Source organism: Myotis yumanensis, unplaced genomic scaffold (assembly GCF_028538775.1).
Source record: "Myotis yumanensis isolate MYYU_CA2020_CCGP unplaced genomic scaffold, mMyoYum1.0.hap1 SCAF_2, whole genome shotgun sequence".
Lineage (NCBI taxonomy): Eukaryota > Metazoa > Chordata > Mammalia > Chiroptera > Vespertilionidae > Myotis > Myotis yumanensis.
In genome coordinates this window covers 165,438,309-165,449,604 of record NW_027223753.1, presented here as the reverse complement: position 1 = coordinate 165,449,604, position 11,296 = coordinate 165,438,309, and positions in this window count along the sequence as shown.

Here is an 11,296-nt window from a genome sequence, read left to right as displayed (position 1 = left end):
ATTGCAGTACCAGCTTACTGTCCGAGGAATGCTGCCGCAGCACGGACAATCAGAGGGCAGCCAACTGCTTCACTGAAGGACCCCAGATGTCAGTCTCTAAGGTCTGTTCTTGGCATCTGTTCAGTTTCTCCAGAGAGGAAGAGTCCATCTCTGCTTTACAGGGCAAATGCCAGACCACAGTCGTTCTGTGGTGGTGGTGGTGGTGAGGGGGGCAGGGATGTGTCTCATTGTGAAGATATCACTGAATCTTCCTATTTTCAGCCCATGTCAAGCCCTTCCCCATTACCTTCCACTGAGGCCCAAGTTCATTCAGTTAAATTTATTTAGAGAACAAATCTCCATATTCCTGCTGGTGTCAATGGGGAAAGGCTGGGAGCAGAAGGGGTATGAACTCCTGACTGTGTGCAGTGGGTAAGGAACACAGATCTTCAATCCACAGACAGACTTTAAAATAATGACCTTTTTGTTAAGTCTGAGCCACACCCTGACCTCTGCAGGTTGGGTAAAAGGCCAGTTCAGGCCCTGGAGGTGGCTCCAGGCTGTTTGAGCAGGGAATTCTGTCGTCCATGTACCAGGAACAAGGTCTAGATGGGAGCGTGTGGGCTACTGCTGGGCATGCCCTTGACCAATGGACCCCTCACCCTGTGGCTATAGGAAGGCCCACACTGGGGCTGTCTAAACTGTGGGGTGAAGGGCAGAGACATGCATTGCCTGGCTCTCAGGGGGTTATTATATCTAATTAATATTCAGTTAAGTAGAAGGTTACACACAGCTCACTCTACTTCATTCTTTTTTTAAAAAAATATATTTTATTGATTTTTTACAGAGAGGAAGGGTGAGGGATAGAGAATTAGAAACATCGATGAGAGAGAAACACCGATCAGCTGCCTCCTGCACACTCCCCACTGGGGATGTGCCCGCAACCAAGGTACATGTCCTTGACCGGAATCGAACCCGGGACCCTTGAGTCCAAAGGCCGATGCTCTATCCACTGAGCCAAACTGGTTAGGGCTCTACTTCATTCTTTACGTGTAAAATGGGAACTGCTATCCAGAGGACATGGTTGCAGTGTTGGCTCCTGGGTCACACGACAGATTCCATCTAGTAGCGCTGGAGCTCCACCTCACCCAGAATCAGCCGGAGTCTTACTCTGTTCAGAGCAGTGTGCCAAGAGCTTCTGCGCCTCGCCTGGCTGAATGTTGCACAGGCAGAAGCGGCAACGCCCTTAGTTCCTTGTTGATAATGAAAATCTGGCAGGCAAGGTCAGGGGCAGTTCCTCTGCATTCTTCACCCAGCTTCTGACTCCCAGCCCTGGGTTCCCACCATCAAGGGCAATGGAGCCAAAGTGATGGTGTGTCCAGACAGATCGAGCAGCAGGGAGAGGCAGACCCTGCTTTCTGCAGTGGGTTCCTCAGGCCTTTCATGATGAGGAAGAGCAGTGGGTCCGGAGGCAGAAGGCTTAGGACTGGGAGCCAATTTTCCCTCTCACCAGATGCTGACCTTGAGAAGATATAATCTGTAACATGCAGCAGCTTTGGAGCTGTCTAAACTTGGGTTTGAATTCTGGCTCTGCTACTTACTATGTGTGTGACCTTGAATTCTGGCTCTGCTACTTACTATGTGTGTGATCTTTCTAACCTACACTTCACTCGTTATCAAAATGGGGCTAACAGCACCTCCTGTCATGGGGTTGCCGTGAGGATAAGATGAAGGAATGCTTGTAGGTACTTAGCACAGTGATTGGCTCTGAGGAAATAGACTCCATTAAGGGTTCTGATGATTATGAAAATTATGGTAGTAATAGAACAGATACTTAGAACTCTAAGGAACATCAGAAGTTAGTTTGCCTCTCCTTGACTCAGTTTGCCCATCTGTAAAATGGAGATAATGCTGCAATCCTTTCCTCATCTTCTTCATTTGTTTTCATGAGGCAGTCATTCCCAACCACATATCTGCAGAGAGCTGTCAGTTTATGACAAAGTTTCCACCAAACTATGGAGAAATGAGGAAAAATAATAACACAGTGAATGTTTTACAAGTAGAATCATTTCTAATTTTAAAAGACTGTCCTTTATTCTGATGTTATGTTATTTCTATTCTCTGTGTGTATGCTAAAATAGCTCTTCTTTTATGAAAGTATGTTGCTAATGGATGACATAATTTGTTTGTTTGTTTGTTTTTAATGGCCTCACTCAGCAAAATACAAGTTGTCAACCCTATATTGGTCTCTTGTTTTTTGAAATTTTACTGGTCCATGAAATCAAGTCTATAAAGAAACCACCAAGAAGAGGAATTTCAAAGAGTTTGCCAATTGTAAGGGTCCGTATGGAGATAATAAAAATAACAGTACCTCATATTGTGTCCCTATGGTGCGCCAGGCATTGTTGAGAACTGACACACATTTGCTATATGCCCATCAACAGTTCAACAGGCTCGATGTCACTTAACCCATTTGACAGGTGGAAAAACTGAGACTTAGAGCATAAGCAGCTGGGCTTTCATTCAGAGGGGGAACATAATACCAAGTCTGTGCGTCTTCAAACCTCACAGTTTCCCCTGAACCTTGCTAAAGGGTTACCACGGAGGAGGCCTTGACACAGCCACCGAGACTTCACCCCTATAAAAAGTAACGACACCAAAGGCTTGTGGGAAAATCACTTAACCTCTCTCTGCCTCTAGCCTCCAACTGAGAAATTAGATAGAAATCAGGGTCATGCTGGAAACAGATGGAGAGTCAAGCTGGGCTGTCCTGGGAAATAAAATTAGCACAAAAAAACCATTCTCTATGATTCTCTGTGATTCAGTGCTCTTTGATTATTTACAACGTTGTGAGGCATCCCAGCCAGCTGACTGACAGAATGCTGCCTGGATACATGGATGCCATTAGATGGACACTCTTGCTCTTTGGCCAACCTGACTCCATCCCTTGCCTTCTCCCAGCTGGTCAGGACCTCTCTTCCTGATACTCATGGTGGTGTTGTGGGCCCCAGGGGCCAGGAAGCCAGCCTTTGGGCCCTTCTGGGCTGGGTGATGGGAGACCCCTGCCCTCTACACTCTCTCTCCCACTCCACACCATAGCAGGCATGATACTATGCCTTGTGTGCTTTTGCTGTATTATTCTTTAAGCTCCCCTGGGAGGAGGTTTTACTAACCTTATTTTACAGGTTGGGAAATTGAGGGTCACTGAAGCTAAGTAACTGGCTGTGGTCATGTAACCTGCAAGAGGCTGAAAAAAAAAGATCCCATCCCCGCCTGGCCAGGGCTGTCTGATGGGGGTCCGTGCCTCCCATTTCACCGTTAAAGTGCTCCCTGGAGACGGAGGAAAGAAGATCCTAAAACTTTACCAGCTCCTGGTCTCCTTCTACAGGAACTGTGCCTCTCTGAAGGCCAGAGCATTCCCAGTGAACCCACCATGTGCTGGACCATTCGCTCAAGGGCCAATTCCATCCCAACAGCTGGTTCCTGAGCTTTATACCCCAAGAATGGACCTGCAGCGGCGCTTACCCAACAGGTAATAATTCTGGCAGCAATGACACTTCGATTCGACATTCACCCTTTTTTTTTTGAATTTGAAATCCAGTGCTTTCATGGTTCTCTATCCAGCCCTTTTACAAGAACGCTTATAGAAGACAATTGAACAATTAACAAATTCCATGTGATCATTTAATTTTTGTTGCAGGACTAAGCAGCCATGACTTGGCAAGATGAGGGTTTTCATTTTTTTCTTTTCTTTTTTTTTTTTAACTGTTATTTAAACATGCGACAAAATGATGCATACAATTAATTACAAGTAAGCGTATATAAGCGCATAGGAAAGAAAAGCGCATAGGAAAGAAAAACAATAGGCTGAGCCTCTGTTCTGTCTCTCTCCACCCAGTTCCACAATCTAAACACAACCATTTATACCCATTTGGTTGGGAGGACTATTGTTTTCAGTTACTTTTCTACTAGTTACCTCCATGCCTCTAACTACACAGCTTATACAATTAATTCTTCAGTCATTAAGTTTAGATATTGTTTATTGCTTTGAGAAATGGAGATTTAGCTCACCTACGCCTCCTACCACCCACTGCCTCCTCCCAATATATCAAAAGTGATAGATTTGGTCCTCTGCCAGTAGATGTAACTAATATATTTGACCCTTATTTCTTGTTCTTCCACCCTGGGGACTAGCTCCTCTCGTCTCACTGTGGCAGATAAGGACACCAGAACTTCCCTCCTCCGTCCGTCCCTTCCATCTGTCCTCTCATGTCATCTGCCCGTTTATTTTTGTATTTTCAAGGTTGATCACATTAGTATTCTGGATTGTAACCACGAATACTTTTTCCACATTCTGTCTAATGTGGCTCCAAGCTAGGATCATGGCCTTTTTTTTATTGGGGCAGCTGCCCTCAGCCTCCTCCTCATTTATCTTGGATTTCTTTTTGTTGTGCAGATTGATTAATACCCTTGTTTGCCACCCACATCCTGACCTAAAGCAGCCACCTTCTGTTAACTGCATCTCCATCACTCTGCAGGTTAAGGCCCTTGACTGCCACTCCATCCTGGCTTGCGGTTCAGGGGCCGCAGTGCTGTCTGTGAAGCTGCAGAGGCAGAGCAGAGGTCAGACATCAGCAAACGCAGCCTCCTCTCCTGGCCCTTGCAGCACGGAGCTCCCACTCCACCTGGGTCAGGTATCCTTTGAGGACAGACCGGTGATTCCTTCCTGGGTGGCTGTGCCTCGGTGGCTCTCAGCCTCCTCCTGAACTAAGCTGTGGTGGCCGGGCAGGAGGGGTTGACCAGGGAACTCATGCACAGGTGTGACTGGGATTTACATGGGAAGCAGCCATTTCCTGGGCTTTGCCCTTTCATCTCATGCCAAACAAGCAGGAGCCTCTGAATCCAGGGAGTTCCCCTTCTTCCTCAGAAGACACTGCCGAGATTTTCTCTCACATCCACTGGGCAATCGATCGTGGCTGAGAAACCATTTGTGCAAGCCATTTTCACCCTGGTCCCGAGGCATGGGCCCAGCTATTTGGCTGCGCCTCAGAGCCCTTCAATGCCTTGATCCTGCTTGACATCTGCTCTTCCTCATTGATGAGTCATGGAGGGACTCAGAGCCTCGGCCACCCACTGCTCGGCTCTGCAGGCCCTTCCCTTCCTTTCCAGATGATGAAAAGAGGTTGGGAGGTGGTGGTGATTTTCCCCAAGGATCTCTCCATGACCTACATTTTTTTCCCCTTAGGATAAGTTAAGGCTACATTTTTTCTTCATTTCTTGGGACACTATATATTTTTAATGGCATGAAAGCAGAGTAACACTGGCAGTCAGGCCTCTGCACCTGCAGACTGAGGGAGCTGCCAGCCCCTTTCTGCCCTCATTGCCAACTTCCTCAGACTTACTTAGACGCTGAGTTGATCTATTTCAGTGATGGCGAACCTTTTGAGCTTGGCGTGTCAGCATTTTGAAAAACCCTAACTTAACTCTGGTGCCGTGTCACATATAGAAATTTTTTGATATTTGCAACCATAGTGAAACAAAGACTTATATTTTTGATATTTATTTTATATATTTAAATGCCATTTAACAAAGAAAAATCAACCAAAAAAAATGAGTTTGCGTGTCACCTCTGACACGCGTGTCATAGGTTCGCCATCACTGATCTATTTGGTTCTTAAATTCCATATACTTGGATAAACAAAAAGGGTTATAATTAATGCCTTGCTTTTTAAAATAAAAATGGAAAGTTAATGGTCACATCTTGATGACACTTTGGTTGATGAGTCACTCCTTACACAAGGACAGAGGGAAGCACAGTCACTGTCCACATCATTGCCAGATGTGCCGGGCACCTTCTGCGTGCCGGACGCCATGCTCAGTGCTTTCCGCGTGACCCTAACCACAGCTGAGGGAGGAAGTTGGGTGCATCCCGTGGTTCTCAATTTTCAGATAAAACAAGTGAGGCACAGGATGAGGTTGTAGGCACCTGGGGTAGACAGAGGCTGTTCTGTACATCTCAGCGCCTTCTATGCAGGTGGCAGGACTCCCTGCACATAATGAGGGCCCTAAATGTTTGTGAAAGAGTGAAATTGCCCCAAAGCACACAGCTAGTTTGGTCACCAGGCTCCTAATCACATGGTCTCTCCACGAATCCAAGCTCCCTTTGAGTGAGTCAAAGCTTTTGAAAACAGTAAGTAAGCAGATTTTACTAATTTCAAAACTCCCAAGAAAAACAAGCCAGAAGCATAAAAGAAAACAAGTTTTAAATAATAAAGAGAGTAGATTCCAGAAATTCATGACGCTGCTTATCCCATGACCACCTCACCCACTGCATCTAAAGTGGACACATGTGTCCAACCAGGAGAAGGAATTGTCTGTTTTTAACTGAAAAGTCCATTTGCCTTGTGGCCCTCCAGGCCTAGGTGACCTGTGTAAGCATGGGTGACAGCAGTCCAGCCTACGCCCTCGCCCTCCCCCACCACCCTGCATCCTTCCTCGTGATCCCCTCCCTGGCCCTCAAATGTGTCTGGAGAGAGGCGTCCTCATGTCAGAGCAGGTCCATGCACCATGTGCAGTGAATTGAATCAATGCATCACTCTTCAGGGTGTGGGAGCTAATGCGATCAAGGCCCAGCCTGGAGCCTCTCTAGCATATTACACCCATTAATCACCATTCCCACTGAACAGCCGTCTTCCAAGTTGCCCGAGTGAACACTGGAGGTGCTTCTGGGACTGACAAGTGTTAGCTGAGTTTTAACGACTTTTGTGTCTCTCTTGATACAGGATTTGGATTATTTACCTTTTCAGTGCCTTAAAGTGAGGAGGAGCTTGGGGTCCAACTGTAGAGTGAACATTGGAGACTTTTACCTCCTGAGGGGGACCTTCTTTTTCTCATCTCCTCTGTCTTTGGAGGTGCTGAGCTCAAGCCAGCCTTCCTACCGGATGCCCAGCATTTCCTACCCTGTGCGGGGCACTGAGAAATGGGCTGCCTGGTTGGGGGGCAAACGACATACTCTGTCATTGAGCAAAAGGACAAATCATTTACTTGCTCCAGGACTCAGCATCCATATTCTATAAAATCACCTGTCATAATTCTATGTACGCATCCAGTGTGGTACATTATCATAGCCATTTGGTCTTCATTATATTTAATTCAGTATTTATACCAACCCTCTAAGGGGGGCATGGTTGTACATCTTAACTCGGTTAATACCCTCATTCATGGGGTGCTTAGTGTGTTCCATGTACTGTTCTAGGTGCCACTGTTCAACAAGTCATTTTATGATTACATCCTCCCAAGAAGGGGATGTTATGGGCTTCATTTTAAGGAAGCTGAAGCCCAGAGACACTAAGTAACTTGCTCAAGGTAAACAGCTTTGAGTTCACAGCCTGTGTGAGCTTTTTACTACATCTCTGAGCAATTGCACGGGCTCAGAAAGAAACCAGGGCTCAAACTATGGGGGTCACCGTCCAGTCCATGTCCAGACTTGCCTTTTAATGACCACAACTTGGGCTGTGGAGTGGCATGAGGGAACTCTTTGCATGATATCAAAAGATCAGAGTCTTTCAGCTACGAGGAGCCCCAGCCCTGCATAAACTCTCCGCAAGGTCTCCGGATGCATGTTAATGCAAGTGGTGCCCCTCTTAGGCTCAGGGGCAGTCACCACTGCCATGTGCTCACACACAAAAGCCAGCAGGCTTCACAGAAAAAGAAGGCCTGGGGTGCGAGGTGGCAGGAACGACACAAGCTTCAAAGATTGGTGGGCCTGATTTTGAATTCTAGTTTCAGCCTCGAGGTGAAAGACTTATCCTTTGTGGGCTTTAGTTTCTTTATCCTAAATGGAGGAATATTACTTTCAGGGTTCTTGGGTGGCTTAGTGATAGTGGCGGCATTAAGTGGTGCAGATGGGGATGTTGGTGGTGGTGGGGGCAGCAGCTGTTATTAATCCTCTTCCAGATGGTCCAAGCTTATTTCCCCTGACATTGTTCTATGTAAAGATAAACAATAAGATCCAGACTATTTGAAAAACTAAACAAAAATAATCGCCACAGATTGTCTTTGCAGTAAAATATTCTAATTGCTCAGCTAGATTTGGAGGCCAAATTCCATTATGACAACTATGATAATTAAACTTCTGTATAACAAAGTATTTCCAATCTCAAAGATGACTCTCATTCACTTTGGTCGAAACAGGAGAGCCACATGTGTGGGATACATCATAATTAAAGACACAGCCCTTTTTTCTCATCCTTATGACGGTACGCATAGTTCAGCTACACCTGAGGCTGGATGAGGACAACAGGTGGAACCCATTTCAAATATTCAAAACCAAGAAACTTAAATCAGACACAATCTGATTTATTTCCTGTGCTCAGTGAAGCTAAATCTGGAACAGCTCCCTCCAAATTGAATTGTAACAAAATTGGCTTATTCCCTATCTCTCCCCACTCAAAACAAATAATTCAGAAGTGCCACAAAACTTTTATCGTTTTTCGGTTAGTTTGTCATTCTACTCTCAGTTCCATGAACATTCAACTAAACCCTGAAGACTACTTTGTTCCAAGGTTCTGTGGGGAGAATATGGGAGCAGACATGCCTGCAGTACCTGCCGTGTTCTCACTCTGCTGAACACTTCACAGGTTTTATCTCTCATGGCCCCATTTCCTGTCCTCATGGGACTTACATGCAAACAGAAAAGGTAGAACTTTAAATGCCATGAAAGGGGCAAGTGCAGAAATAGAAGAATTTTATTCCAACTAAGACAAACAAAGCACGTTCTAAAGAGGAGGCAGCACTTGACTTGAGGCTTGAAGAAGGAGAAGCACTTTAAGCAGGATGAGAAGAGGAATCTGGCCATTGTGGACGGAGTATACTGCTAAAGGGGAAAGATTCATTAGAGACCAAATAAACCCACGTAGCTGGGTCTTATTTATTGAGAGGAAGAATAGTCTGGGTAGGAGGGTAGGTCCCTATATCTGCACTTCCTACAATGACGACAAGTCAGGGAAATGCCTAGCAACAGAGTTCTATCTTGAGTAGATAATCTTTTTCTTATTGTTGACAAATTCAGATTTGCTGATCTAAGAACCTCTGAGGGTCCAGGTTGTGGAACACAGACCTGGAGGTGGGTTGAGGCCTAATGCAAACGTCCTGGACTGTTGAGGGCAGTCCAGATTGTGTTGGTTTGGGCTCCAACTGTTCAGCCAGACAAGGGCTCAGAGAGGAGCAGAGAGCTGGCTGTAATGCCCATAACATGCTGCATTAGAGAGTGCCTGGTGAATTATGTGTCCATTAGCTAAGTGGCCCTGGGGCTTTATGACTTGCTCTTTTTGTAAATCAAAAATAATAACAATAACAGCTCACCATCTTCTCATCCTCCTGGAGAGAGCAAGTATTTCATCTGTCATTATACAATTACAGCTGTTGCTCCAGACTCCATTCCAAACCCCAAGATACAGAATTGGATGAAAAGTCTGCGCCTCCATCCTGACCCACCTAACCGGGACTCAACCACAAGAAGCAACTTGTCTTGTTCTTATTGAAAAAGGTTGACAACCAAGCCATTTCAGGAGGGAAGCTGATTGTTTTAGTCCACCAACCCTTCAGGGAGGGACCAGATGACCCTGCAATGAAGCCAATAAGGTCCCTGATAATTCATCCTGATGCCAGCCTTCCCTATTCCAATCTGCTCTGCCCTTTCATTCACGCCCTTCCTGGGCCTGGAGGTATTGACAACTGGCTAAGACAGCAGAGAGGTGAGTGGCCAGAGAACAGGGCTTCCCTCTGGGGCAACTCACCCCACTCTGGGGAACTTCACGTCAAATCCCAAATAAAAATTGTATGGCTGCTTACTGCTGAGTCACCTCCACTAATGGGTGGATCACTCCAAGGCAAGATGCAAATTTCCAAACAATATTTTTCACCAAAGGATGAAAGACATGTGGGGAGCCCCAACCCTGCATAAACTCTCCGCAAGGAAGAAACCAATTATCACCAGACCTTCAGAATGACAGATCCTGTTGACATCCATACACGAAGAGAATTTCCATGACTAGGAATCCATAGCGTTTGCTATCACTAAGCAACTCAGACTTATGCAGGGTCTCTGTATTGAGTGTGTCAACATCACCCACAAGTACTCTGATTCAAACCCAGGAGGCTGAGACTCCTGACTTGTCATCAGACAGAAACCTGGCCCCTGGGGCAAAAGTCTCCTCTCTTATTCCTTGGCATTTGTTCCATTTTTTCTCTGTCTTCTTTTTCTTATTATAGCCTTGGTTCCTGATCCACTCTCATGAATGGCCCCTTTTAATTAGTTAGTTAGGTAATGAATTATCACCTATTTATGATTTAATTAGCATTGATGAACCACTTCAAAGAACCAGCACATCAACAGTGACATACATCTATCTGCCTATGTGTTTCTTCTCCATCTAATCCCTCTTCCTCCCCCAATCCAAGGCAACCACTTGTCTATTATTAGCTTGATTTTTTTGAAAACAGTTTTACTATATGTATATAGTTTTATTTATTTTATTATATGCCCAGCTGTTTCTAAACAATAGTAAATAATATTTTCTGGGTCTTAATTTTTCACTCAATATTTTATACATGTATTTTATATACTACATAATATGTACAAACTATATTCTAGGATGTAGTTATATTTCATTCATTTTTACTTCCTTTGTGTGTCAGTGCCACAATTTATATATCCAATATCCTGTCAAAGGGCATTTGTGTCATATTTGTTGATATAAATGATGCTGTTGGAACATTGTTGTTTGAGTGTGCTAGTATAGATGTGAGTTTTCTTATGTACACATCTAATAGTGAAATTATTGGGTCACAGGGTATATGAATGTGCACCTTCATAAGAAAATGCTAAACTACTTGCAAAAATAGTTGCACCAATTTGTATTTCTACTGGGAAAGTATAAGAGAACAAGATAATGGACTTATTCCTTCACATTTAATATCATCAGACTTCTTAATTTTAGCCATCAAATAAGTGCATGTAGCAGTGGGAATTGCTACAACATCTTTGGAAAATAATCTGGGAATACTTATTAAAATTGTAAATGGACTAGTCCTTCAATTTAGTGGTACTACTTTTGAGCATGTATTCTAAAAAAAAAAAGTTAGTAAGCCAAGTATATCAATGTAAATTCTAAGGATATTAATGATACTATCTTTTGTATTAGCAAAAGCTTGAAACAATATGAATATCTATCAACATGCAATTGGTTGAATACATTATGGGAGATCCATATGTAGATTAAAATGCAACCATTTTTTAAAAACTGAGTTAAATATG